Here is a 13327-nt window from a genome sequence, read left to right on the forward strand (position 1 = left end):
CTGAAACTCATCCAAAAAATTGCAGAGGGAGAAACATTCCCAAACTCATTCTATGAGGCCACCATCATCACCCTGATACCAAAAACCAGACAGAGATACCACAAAAAGAAAATTACAGAACAACATCACTGATGAACATAGACACAAAAATCCTCAACAAAATACGCAAACCAAATCCAAGAATACATTAATAGGATCATACACCATGATCAAGTGGAATTTATCTCAGGGATGCAAGGATTTTTCAATATCCGCAAGTTAATCAGTGTGATATACCACATTAACAAATTGAAGAATAAAAACCATATGACCATGTCAACAGATGCAGAAAAAGCTTCACCCATCTCGCAAATTTCAACACCCATCTATGATTTAAAAAAACTTTCCAGAAAGTAGGCCTAGAGGGAACCTAACTCACATAATAAAGGCCACATACAACAAACCCACAGCTAACATCATACTGAATGGTGAAAAGCTGAAAGCATTTCCTCTAAGATCAGGAATGAGAAAAGGATGTCTATTCTCACCACTTTTATTCAACATAGTTGTGGAAGTCCTAGCCGTGGCAATCAGAGAAGAAAAATATATAAAATGAATCCAAATTGGAAAAGAAGTAAAACTGTCACTGTTTGCAGATGATAATACTACACATAGAAAACCCTAAAGATGCTACCAGAAAACTACTAGACCTCATCGATGAATCTGGTAAACTTGTAGGATAAAATATTAATACACAGAAATCTCTTGCAATTCTATACACTAACAAAGAAAGACCAGAAAGAGAAATTAAGGACACAATCCCATTTACCCTCAGATTGAAAAGAATAAAATACCTAGGAATAAACCTACCTAAGAAGACAAAAATCTGTACTTTGAAAACTATATAAGACACTGATGAAAGAAATCAAAGATGACACAAACAGATGGAAGGGTATACCATGTTTTTGGGTTGGAAGAATCAATATTGTCAAAACAACTATACTATCCAAGGCAATCTACAGATTCAATGCAATCCCTATCAAATTACCAATGGCATTTTTCACAGAAGTAGAACAAAAAAATTTTAATTTGTATCAAGACACAAAAGACCCCAAAGAGTCAAAGCAATCTTGAGAAAGAAAAACAGAGCTGGAGGAATCAGACTCACTGAATTCAAACTGTACTATAAAGCTACAGTCATCAAGACAGGATGGTACTGGCACAAAAACAGAAATATAGATTAATGGAACAGGATTGAAAGGCCAGAAATAAACTCATGGTCCTATGGTCAATTAATCTACAATAAAGGAGGCAAGAATATACAATGGAGAAAAGTGGTACTGGGAAAACTGGACAGCTACATGTAAAAGAATGAAATCAGAACATTCTCTAACACCATACACAAAAATAAACTCAAATGGATTAAAGACATAAATGTAAGAGTGGACACTATAAAACTCTTAGAGGAAAAAATAAGCAGAACAGTTTGACATAAATTGCAACAGTATTATTTTGGATCCACCTCCTAGAGTAATGAATATGAAAACAAAAATAAACAAATAGGACCTAATTAAACTTAAAAGCTTTTGCACAGCAAAGGAAACCAGAAACAAAATGAAAGACAATCCACAGAATGGGAGAAAATATTTGCAAATGAAGCAACTGACAAAGGATTAATCTCCAAAATATAAAAGCAGCTTATGCAGCTCAACATCAAAAAAACAAACAGCCCAATCAAAAAAAATGGAAAGAAGATCTAAATAGAAATTTTTTCAAAGAAGATGAACAGATGGCCAAAAAGCACATGAAAAGATGCTCACATCACTAATTATTAGAGAAACGAAAATCAAAACTACAATGAAGTATCACCTCACATCAGTGAGAATGGCCATCATCAAAAAATCTACAAACAATAAATGCTGGAGAGGGTGGGGAGAAAAGGGAAACCTCCTACACTGCTGATGGGAATGTAAATTGGTATAGCCACTATGGAGAACAGTATGGAGATTCCTTTAAAAAACTAAAAATAGGGCTACCATATGATCCAGCAATCCCACTCCTGGGCAAATATATGGAGAAAACCATACTTCAAAAAGATACATGCACCCCAATGTTCATATCAGCACTATTTACAATAGCCAAGACATGGCTATTTAAATTTAAATGTCCATGGACAGAGGAATGGATAAAGAAGATGTGGTACATATATACAATGGAATATTACTCGGCCATAAAAAAAGAATGAAATAATGCTATTTGCAGCCACACGATGTACCTATAGATTATCATACTAAGTGAAGTAAGTCAGACAGAGAAAGACAAATATCATATGATTCAACTTGTATGTGGAATCTAAAAAAAAAGTGATACAAATGAACTTATTTAAAAAATTGAAACAGACTCACAGACTTTAAAAACAAACTTATGGTTACCAAAAGGGAAAGGTTGGGGTCAAGGGATAAATTACGAGTTTGGGATTAACATATGCACACTACTAGATATAAAATGGATAATCAACAAGGACCTACTCTATAGCACAGGGAACTGTACTCAATATTCTGTAAGAAACTATATGGGAAATGAATCTGAAAAAGAATGGATATATGTATATTTATAACTGAATCACTTTGCTGTATACTGGAAACTAACACAACATTATAAATCAACTATTCTACAATATAAAATTTTAAAAAACAAAACATTGGTACAATTTATGTTCAAGAATGTTTTGCTATGTCCTCTTCTAGGAGTTTTATGGTGTCATGTCTTATATTTAAGTGTTTAGGCCATTTTCAATTTATTTTTGCGTATCACCATATATGTGAGAAAGTGTTCTAACTTCATTGATTTACATGAGGCTGTCCAGCTTTGCCAACACCACTTGCTTAAGATACTGTTTTATCTCCATTGTATATTCTTGCCTCCTTTGTCAAAGATTAATAGACCATAGGTATGTGGGTTTATTTCTGGGCTCTCTATTCTGTTCTATTGATCTGTACATCTGTTTTTATGCCAATGCCATGCTTTTTTGGTTACTGTAGCTTTGTAGCATTATCTGAAGTCTAGGAGGGTTATGCCTCAAGCTTTATTCTTTTTCCTCAGGGATACTTTGGCAATTCTGGGTCTTTTTGGTTCCATATAAATTTTAGCATTACTTTTTTCTAGTTCTGTAAAAAATGTCATGGGTAATTTGATAGTGACTGCATTAAATCTGTAGATAACTTTCTGTAGTATGACTATGTCAACAATATTGATCCTTCCAATCCAAGATCATGGGATATCTTTCCATTTTTTCAATCATCTTCAGTATCCTTTATCAATGATTTATAGTTCTCAGCATATAGGTCTTTCACCTCCTTGGTTAGGTTTACTTCTAGGGGTATTTTTTGGGGGGAGGGGTCCCAATTTTAAACAGAATTGTTTTTTACTTTTTGTTCTGATGTTTCATTGTTAGTGTAAAGAAATGCAAAATATTTCTGTATGTTAATCTTATATACTGCTACCTTGCTGAATTCATTTATTCTAATAGTTTTTGTGTGGAGTCTTTAGGGTTTTCTATACAGAGTATCATGTCATTTGCATATAATGACAATTTGACCTCTTCTCTTCCAATTTGGATAAGCTTTTATTTCTTTTTCTCATTTGATTGCTGTGGCTAGGACTTCTAATACTATGTTGAATAGAAGTGGGGAGAATGGGCATCCTTACTTTGTTTTAGAATTTAGCAAAAAGGCTTTTAGCTTTTCACCATTGAGTATTATATTGGCTGTGGGTTTGTCACAAATGTTACCTCTATACTCATTTTGGTGAGAGTTTTTATCATGAATGGATGTCAAATTTCATCAAATGGTTTTTCTGCCTCTGTTGAGATGATCACGTGGTTTTTGTCTTTTATTTGTTGATGTGGTGTATCACATTGATTAATTTGCTTATATTGGACCATCCTTGTGACTTCTGAGATGAATCCAACTTGGTTGTGGTGTATGATCTTTTTTATGTGTTGCTGGATTTGCTTATATTTTGTTGAGAATTTTTGCATCCATATTCATCAAAGATATTGGCCTGTAATTTTTTTTTGTAGTGTCTTTGCTTTTGGTATTAGGGTGATGATGGCTTCATAGAAAGGTCTTTAATTGTTGTTACCAAAAACTAATTTACCAAAAAAAAAAAAAAACCCTCACAAAACAAAAAATTATTATTAGAATAGCAGACAACTAACATATAAAAAGAAAAGCCAAATAAACAATTCAATTCACTTCTTGGTTGGAAACTACTTCATTAAAAGCCCTTTATAACCAGATTTTTAGAATAAAAACTAGTATTGAACAAAATTTCCAAATCTAACACATAGTGTCATGTTATGAGAATAAGCTCACCTCATAAACAGCAAGATTTATGCCTGCATAAGGTACAATGCCTAGCAACCTTTGAAAAAGGCTCTAACACCTTCTTGCTTCAGAAGCTTCTTGCCACAGTCAATAATCCCTGAGTACTGTCCAGTTTTACCTACAGCCAGTCTGGTCTTTATAACCTAAATGTGAAAGAATACAATAAAAATATATTGATCTGATTCACTCAACTCATCTAGCAATCCAGTAAATTGCATTATGTCACAATGTTTGCTAATTGTCATAGAAATCATAAAAGAAAGCAATCTCAAACATACTTTTAACTTTTCACTAACTGACTCTTAATTATGAACAACTGATACAGTACAGAGGTTTTAAAAAATTATTTAAACAGGAAAATATAATTAATCATTTGTGGCTTTGATTGATACACCCACTTGAACTCCTTTAATGTGCTATAAGGCAACATACTCTAAAAGAAATCATTCGAGATAACATTATTACTTTACAATAAAGCAACTACAGCCAAAATCCAAGTTTAAAAAAGTATGTGGTCATGGTAAAGTGAAGAACCAATATGGAGAAAACATTCTATATATGCTTAAAATACATATTCTGGGAACTATTGTAACAGTGAGGGCTATAAACTAATTTAATATAAATTGGGTTCATTTTGTGCTCACAAAGTAATAATATAACAGGGGTTATGAGGACAATATAGGCTCTGTTAGGCTGTCTGTGACCCATATTCCTATGCTCAATGTAATTTTCCTGATAGAACTTCACTCCTTGTCCTTCTAATTTCTTTTTTTTTTTTTTTTGCATTTTATTTTTTTTGGGGGGGTACACCAAGTTCAATCATTTGTTTTTATACACATATCCCTGTATTCCCTCCCTTCCTTGACTCCCCCCCCAACGAGTCCCCCCCCCACCCTCCCTGCCCCAGTCCTCTAAAGCATCTTCCATCCTCGAGTTGGACTCCCTTTGTTATACAACAACTTCCTACTGACTATCTATTTTACAGTTGGTAGTATATATATGTCTGTGCTACTCTCTCGCTTCGTCTCAGTTTCCCCTTTCTAATTTCTATTAATGTAATTTAATGGAGCTCTAGGTATACTTGGAGAAATGGCTCTCTAAAACAGCCAAGACAAGAAAAGTACAAACTTTGCTTTTATTGGGCAACTGTATTTCTTGATGGAACTTCCTTTGAGTAGTCAGCTGGAAGCCCTCTGTTCTATGAACTTCTCTGTAGGACCCAACACTTTGGATAATCCCATTCTTAAAACTCTAGGCTCTCTCCAGGGCAGTACACTCTCTTCTTGCCCAAGTAAATCTTTTCTGTCTGCTTCATTGGCATGTTTTTTTTTTCCGTCTCATTCTCTAAATTACAGTCTTCTCAAAAGTTAAAAAAAATTATGGCTTATTCCTAAACAATCTCAAGGCTTTAACTAACACCTCTTCACAGATGACACATCAAGACTTGAAATATTTCAAGTCTCAGTATTACATTTGCAACTGCCTGCAGAAAATCATAATTTAGTTGTCTACCAACAACTCAAATTAAATATAAGCAAACCTGAACTCATCATCTCTCAGAGTTTGGCTTATTTCCTCCATTCTCCACCTCTGTTAGAGACATAACTAGGACATAACTCTCCTAAACACCCAGGCACAGAACCCAGACAGAGCTTTGCCATCTTCCTTTCCCTTTCTCCATTTTCCACTTCTCATGTTGTCAGTTCTCAAGACAGCTCTAATGTGAGTCAACCTCCTCTAGTCAATATCATATGTCAAGCCCTTATTATCACTTCCCTGAATGATAGCAGTATCTTGTATTTAGTCATCTCATTTCTCCAGTCTCTCCTGCTCTATTTACAATAGCCAGGACATGGAAGCAACCTAAGTGCCCATCAACAGATGAATGGATAAAGAAGATGTGGCACATATATACAATGGACTATTACTCAGCCATAAAAAGGAATGAAATTGAAGTATATGTAATGAGGTGTCCAGAGACAGTCATACAGAGTGAAGTAAGCCAGAAAGAGAAAAACAAATACTGTATGCTAACTTATATATATGGAATCTAAAAAAATGGTACTGATGAACCCAGTGACAGGACAAGAATAAAGATGCAGATGTAGAGAATGGACTTGAGGACATGGGGCTGGGGGTGGGGTGGGGCGAAGGAGAAGCTGGGACAAAGTGAAAGAGTAGCATAGACATAGACACACTACCAAATGTAAAATAGATAGCTAGTGGGAAGTTGCTGTATAACAAAGGGAGATCAACTCGATGATGGGTGATGCTTTAGAGGGCCAGGCCAGGGAGGGTGGGAGGGAGTCACGGGAGGGAGGGGATATTGGGATATATGTATAAATACAGCTGATTCACTTTGGTGTACCTCAAAAACTGGTACAAGAATGTAAAGCAATTATATTCCAATTAAGAGCTTAAAAAAAAAAAAACTTTACCAGGATTATATTTTGAGGTCCAAAGTCTTTAATGGCTTCTTATTTTCTTAAGAAATTAATATTAAATTTCTTAAGTTGCATTCAAGAGCCTTTCTGAGCTGGTCCCAACCCAATATTTATGGTATTGTCTCATTTAAACCTGAATACCTGCTCTTATACCTGCATTCCTTTGCTCAAGTAGTTATTTCTGCTTAAAATGCATTTCCCTATCATCTCTAAATATCCAGATTCTAAGCCAAACTCACACATTCTATTCATGTCCTTCCTAATATCCCTAACTGGAATAATTTCTCCCTTCTGAATTTCCATAGCACTCGATATTGATCTCTCTTCTAGAATTTATATTTATATTTGGATTATCATTACTGATGTACCTATTTTATCTCCCCTGCTGGATTATAATAAACTCCATGACCAAAATGCCTGTCTGATTCATCTCTGGATCTACAGAAGTTCCTTAAACTTCGTGGGTGTGCAATACAAATTTGGTTTGCTTAATGAATAAGTGATTCTATCAATTAAATACTTAATCAATGAAATTATTTATCTTCTTAGTACATCTACAATACTAATTTTATCTTAAACCAAAAAAAAAAAATCTACTAAGGCCAACAGACACAATATGATACAAATCCTATAGCTATAAAGCTATTTATTGCACAAAATCCTGATCTGGGATTCATTTATTTTTTTAAATTATAATTTGCATTAAAACACTACTTTGGTTAAAAGTTTATAATATTACATACCTCCATGGGGTAAATACAAGTTTGGGCAGTTGCACCAGCCAATGAACCAGATATAAATCTTTCAATAATTCCTATTTTAGCACCATCAAAACTAAGCCATTTCTTATACTGTATAAATAAAAATATTGAAATGTATAAAATTACTGAAATTGAATATACATTGTTTAAAACAGTAATTAGTAATACAAATTATTTGAAAAAGTATTCCAGACATTAGCATCTAGTGGAATACTTGATTTTAATTTTTACTCAATTAACTAAGATAAAAAGTAAGACCCCTCTATTTGGCCTCCTTTTTCCTTTTTTTTTTTTCCTGCAGAATAAGTTAGCAATTTGAATCACTTAAGCAATTCATGAATGCAGTATTTCATAAAAGGCATGCAAATGACTCAAAGGGATTGTATTCTCATCTCTTTTTAGCCCCACACCTTACACATGGAAGGTACTGAATATCGTTTGGTTCATGGATAATCAGGACTAGTAAATTAATGTGAGAGGCTCTTTTTGTTACAAAGAACAACAGTTTCCTGTGGCTAGCTCAGTAACAGAGAAATTACTGAATAACACGTGGAAATAGGAAAACAGAAATATAAGCCTAAAGATCAGGCTTCACAGGGAATAAACTAAGTTGAGTTTCATGAAACTTGAAACCAGAAACCCATTTAGGATCCAAGACAGCCTCAGCAAACAGATTATCCTTTTACCTCCTAGGCAAAACGTTTTTCTGTTTGCCTCTTCTGGTGGTCTTGGTGGTCTTTCATCAATATGATTCGGCCACTCTCTATGAACTAACTCTCGTTCTCAAATCAGTAACTCCCCATCAAAAAGTATGATTGGTTCAGTAAATCTGTCAGAGACGGCTATCTGTTCTGTTTATCTTTTTCTTCCTTTTAGTAACAGAGCTGACTCAGCTACAAACTACATTTTCCTCTTCTTTGCAACTCGATTGTGTGGCTAAATGACTAATTTTGGCCAATGAGATGTGAGGGGAAGTTGAATGTGCAAATTCTGAGGCATCTCCTTAAACTAAACTATCCTAAACTCCTCTTTTCTCCACCTGGGAAATGGCAAGGATGGGTACAACCTTGGAACACATATACTGAAATGGCAGAGGTGGACTGCTAGCCCCACACCACTTGCTTCTATCTTACTTAAGCTACTGTGCTTTGAACTCCCTTTGTTACAACAGCTTAGAATGAACCCTAACAAGTACAGAAACTGGTTACTAGACAGAGGGTGATGCCATAACTAAAACCTAATATATGTGGCATGGGCTTTATTATTAGGACACAAATATTACAGTCTAAGAAGGTGATGATCTTTCTAATGCTTTGTGGAAATGTTTGATAAAACCACCTCCTGTGATAACTTGGAAGGAAGACCATGTGCTTTTTGAGCCTGAAGTTAGGAAAACTGATTGTAAAACCCAGAATGTTGAGCAGTGTTGCCTGCTCCTTGCTGCTTTTAGCAAGATCTATGAGACGTGAACTAAAGCATCTCTCTGCTTGTCTGCCTTGGGGCCTCCTCCAAAGCTAGTTTACAAGCAGAGGTGGAAGGGAACAGATCTCTGCAAAGGGAGTTTTCTTTGCCTGGCTTGAAAGTCAAAAAATACGGAGCTTCCAAGTTGGGAAAGTTACCAGCTTCTGTGCCCCAAGAGAAGGAAATAAGATTGTCCTAAAGAGCTTGCCTATCTGCAAAAATCAGACTAAGGGTGTTGTCATCTGTCAGGCTATTGTTTCAGTTGACATCATAGCCTACTATAAAAATGGGAAAGAGAAGGAATGACTGAGCACAAGAACTGGAAAATAAAATATCTGGAGAAATATTTGGGGATGTGGTTACTTCTCATGGTATTGACTGGAAGCAAACAGACAAGAAGTACAAGAAGTTTTTGAAAGAACTGTATTGCTAGAAAGCCCATGAGCATAGCCTATAAAATCCTGCATTTTATTGATCTCTAACACAACTCTGAGGCCCCCAAGCCTAAGCAGGCAGATAGCTGGCCATGACAGACACTTCTGGGGCCCTGCATCACATCTGGAGAGCTCTGTGCAGACTCACAGTGACAGAATTCCATCTAAAGAAAAAGCCTCTCCCTGCTTTTCTGCCTTAGGACCTTCTGCAAAGCTATGGGAGCCTATCTAACCTAGAATTCTGTGAAAGTTAAAGTCCTAAGAGCAATCTTCAAATAATTTGGGATAGAAACTAGTAGATAAATGCCTCAGTTCCCTTCCTCAGACAGACAATTCTGGGTACTATTCTGTACACTTCTTAGAAGTTCCAGCAGAATCAAGCCCCTACTGCCTACAGCAAGACCTCATTTATGTACCCTTATGTTGGCTTTTCTTCCTTCCTCATGTCATCGTCCCTACTTCCTCACTCCTGCTTCTTCCCAAATAAACTAGCTGCACCCAGACTCTGCTCTGGTGGAATCCAAACCAAAACACTTGAGACTACTTCAAAAAGTGGTCCTATGTACCAATTAAAGACAGACTGTCAGAGTGGATCAAAAACCAAGATCCAAATATATGTTGACGGCAAGAAGTCAACTTTAAATATAAAGACATATATATTAAATGTAAATGAATGGAGAAAAATACACCATGCTAATAGTAATCAAAACAAAGTGGGAGTAGCTGTATTAATTTCAGACAGAGCTGAATTAAGAACAAAGAAAGTTATCAGGGATAAAGATAAAGGGGTCAATTCTCCAAAAAGACATAATAGTCCTTAAATAGCAATCCTGATAGAACTGCAAAGAGAAACAGATGAGTCCACTATAATAGCTGGTGACTTCAACATCTTTTATTAGAAACGGACAGTTCCAGTGAGCAGAAAATCAGTAATAACATAGCTGAACCAAACAACACCATCACTCAACTGGATATAACTGACATCTATAGACCACTTCATCCAACAGCAGCAGAATACACATTTTTCTCAAGCACACATGAGATAGACCATATTCTGGGCCATAAAACACACCTTAACAAATTTAAAAAACCAGAAATCAAACAACGTCTGCTCTCAGACCACAAAGGAATTAAACTGGAAATCAATGACACAAGGATAATTGGAAAATACCAAAATATGCAGAGATTAAATAGTACACTTCTAGGTAACATACTGGTTAAAGAAGAAATCTCAAGAGAAATTTTAAAATATTTCTAACTAAATGAAAATGAAAACTATCAAAATTAGTGGGAAGCAGTTCTTAAAGGGAAGTTTATAGCACGGAATCCATATATTAGAATAGAAGAAAGATATAAAAATGAATAATCTAAGTTTCCACCTTAGGAAAATAGAAAAAGAAGAGCAAATTAAACCCAGAGTAAGCAGAAGAAAAGAAATAATCATAATTAGAGCAGAAATCAATGAAATTGAAAATAGAAAATCAACAGATAAAATCAACAAAAATCAAAAGCTGGTTTTTTGAAACGTGGTCCTAGAAGGTAAGCCTGCTGATATTATTAGAACTGAATCAGTCACCAGTCACTGGTAACAAAGACCCCATTACTAGTGGTAAATGGGATGATGATAACCTATGGTATGCCATAGCATTACAATTACTAAGATTTTTAGTCATAGTGGCTTGGGATGAGGTACTGGTAGAAAGAAAAGCATCAAATTATGCAGTTTTTCTAATATTTGAACAGTATGAGATAAAGTTATGGAGTTGGCTGACTCTTATTCACCACCTTAGAAACTTTGAAGAAAGAGAATGTCAAGGTTAGGTCAGTCAACTATCACCTTAAAGCATACTATGAACACTAAAAGGCCTTCATGGCAGCATTTAAAGAGACCCTAATCTCCTGCAGCTGGAGAAAAGACTGCTGAAAATCAGGCCCAGGATATAAATGTAAAGCTACCGGAGTTGCAAAGGAAACTGAAGGCACAGCTTCAAAAGTTCTCCTATGCTAAAATGAGGACCCTCACTGGGAAGGCATGGGACCCTGATACATGGGATGGGGACATTTGGGTGTATGTGTCTGAGAAACCTGAAATCCCAGATTCTCCAGCACCCTCCAATTTGGCAAAAAGTTGTCCTCTTCCTACTGCTAGAGCAAAGCAGCCTTTCCTTGTCCAGAGGCATGCAAAGGCCTCAAAGAGGCAGATGCCTAACAAAATGATGTCTTCCTCACAATGTGCCCCCGCCTCCTCTTATTGCCTCCCAATCAACAATTTTCATAGGGTAAATAGGCCAATGAAGAAATACAGCCCGTATTCTAGGAATGAACGGCATTCTGAGCAACTGTTGTAGGGCCTGGTTAATGGACTAGAAAGAACCAGTTGAACATGTGTAGGAGTGGATCACAAGTGTTGGATAGTGGGGATATCAGAGGTGGAATATAACGCTGGATAAGGGAGACTTTATTTATGCTGAACACTCACCCATGACACAGGACACCTGAAACCTGTCCTAATATGCTGCTGGGATGGACCTTTAAAGCTTGGACACAATTAGGACTGACAGCAAATGAGGTAGAGATGCCAAAGTCTTGGTAGAGTGTTGAGGAAGGGATCAGGAGACTCAGGAAGGCGGCAATATCAGAATGAATTTTATCATGAGACTGGAGAACCTATCAGTCAACCATGTTTCTAGGATGAGAGGGGAGTCCTTGTTGAGAAGCCCAATGATAGCTCTTACCAGGGTTTACAGCAAAGGATGTTGCCATGGAACTAGAGTCATTAGTATCAAAGGGAATGGAAAATTCCAGAATAGCAGAGGCCAAATGATGGCACTTGCATCATCAGATGCAAGATGAATATAATTATCTTACAAGACAATAAGACCAGAGTTGTAACCAAGGTACCCTAACCCACAGGGACAATTTGATGTCTAATTACCCATGGAATTCCCTAGGGGCAAGATAATAAGCTGTACTCAATCAGTATATAAATACAGGCTACAGTATTTTTTGATTTGTAATATAATCAGACAAAAAGAATTTCACCTGGACCCTTTGCTTCCAGCAATCTTATTTAATTTCCTCTATCATTTGCTTTTCCACTCTCCTAGTACACTATTTGATGCCTTCTCTTCTTTCTTCACACCTCCAACATGTTCTTGCTTCCCATTTCATTGAAGAAGTTGAAGCACTAGGAAGAAAGCTTCCACAACCCCACCTGCATCTGTGCCCAATTAGTAGAGCTTCTCTAACTATAGATTAAGTGCCTAGACATGGCCAAACCCTTCCATGAGCACTAGTTCCCAACTTCTCTCACCCTCTGAGAGACTCAAGGATAATCTCCTTGCACTACTCTCCCCTCTTTCCTGTCATCAATGGTCCCCTCTCTACTGGATCTTTCTCTTAAGCATTCAAACATGCTCCTGATTCTTCCATTTTTAGAAAACTCTCTTTCCATCCCACATCATCCTCCAGTTCCACTCAATTTCCCTCTCTTTTTCATAGAAAAACTCCTTGAAAGAGTTGTCATTTCTTACTATCTCCAATTTCTATCAGCCATTTTCTCTATAGCATTTATCAACATCTGATATGCCATATATCTGACTTGTTTGTTTATTGTCTCCTCCAACCTATATGCTAATATAAATTCTATGAAGGCAGGTAGGCTTTTTGTCTTTTTTTCTGTTTTGTTTGCTGCTATATCTCCAGCACCTAGAATAAGGTCTAGAACACATTAAGTGCTCAAGAAACATTTATTGATGAAAGAAATGTTTGTTGAATGAGAAAGCAAATCCCAGTTTAAGTAAGAGATGTATGTTTTTAAGATGTGCATTACAAGTAAGTCTAGTGTCCTATTCATCCAA

The 13327-nt window shown here is 36.2% G+C and overlaps 1 pseudogene; it reads right to left on the reverse strand.

Moving 5' to 3' along the window:
* The window catches only part of LOC130858394 (mitochondrial adenyl nucleotide antiporter SLC25A24-like), a 71173-nt pseudogene that overhangs the window by 6617 nt on the left and 51229 nt on the right, over window positions 1-13327 (reverse strand).

Source organism: Hippopotamus amphibius, chromosome 1, assembly GCF_030028045.1.
Source record: "Hippopotamus amphibius kiboko isolate mHipAmp2 chromosome 1, mHipAmp2.hap2, whole genome shotgun sequence".
NCBI classification, from domain to species: Eukaryota; Metazoa; Chordata; class Mammalia; order Artiodactyla; family Hippopotamidae; genus Hippopotamus; species Hippopotamus amphibius.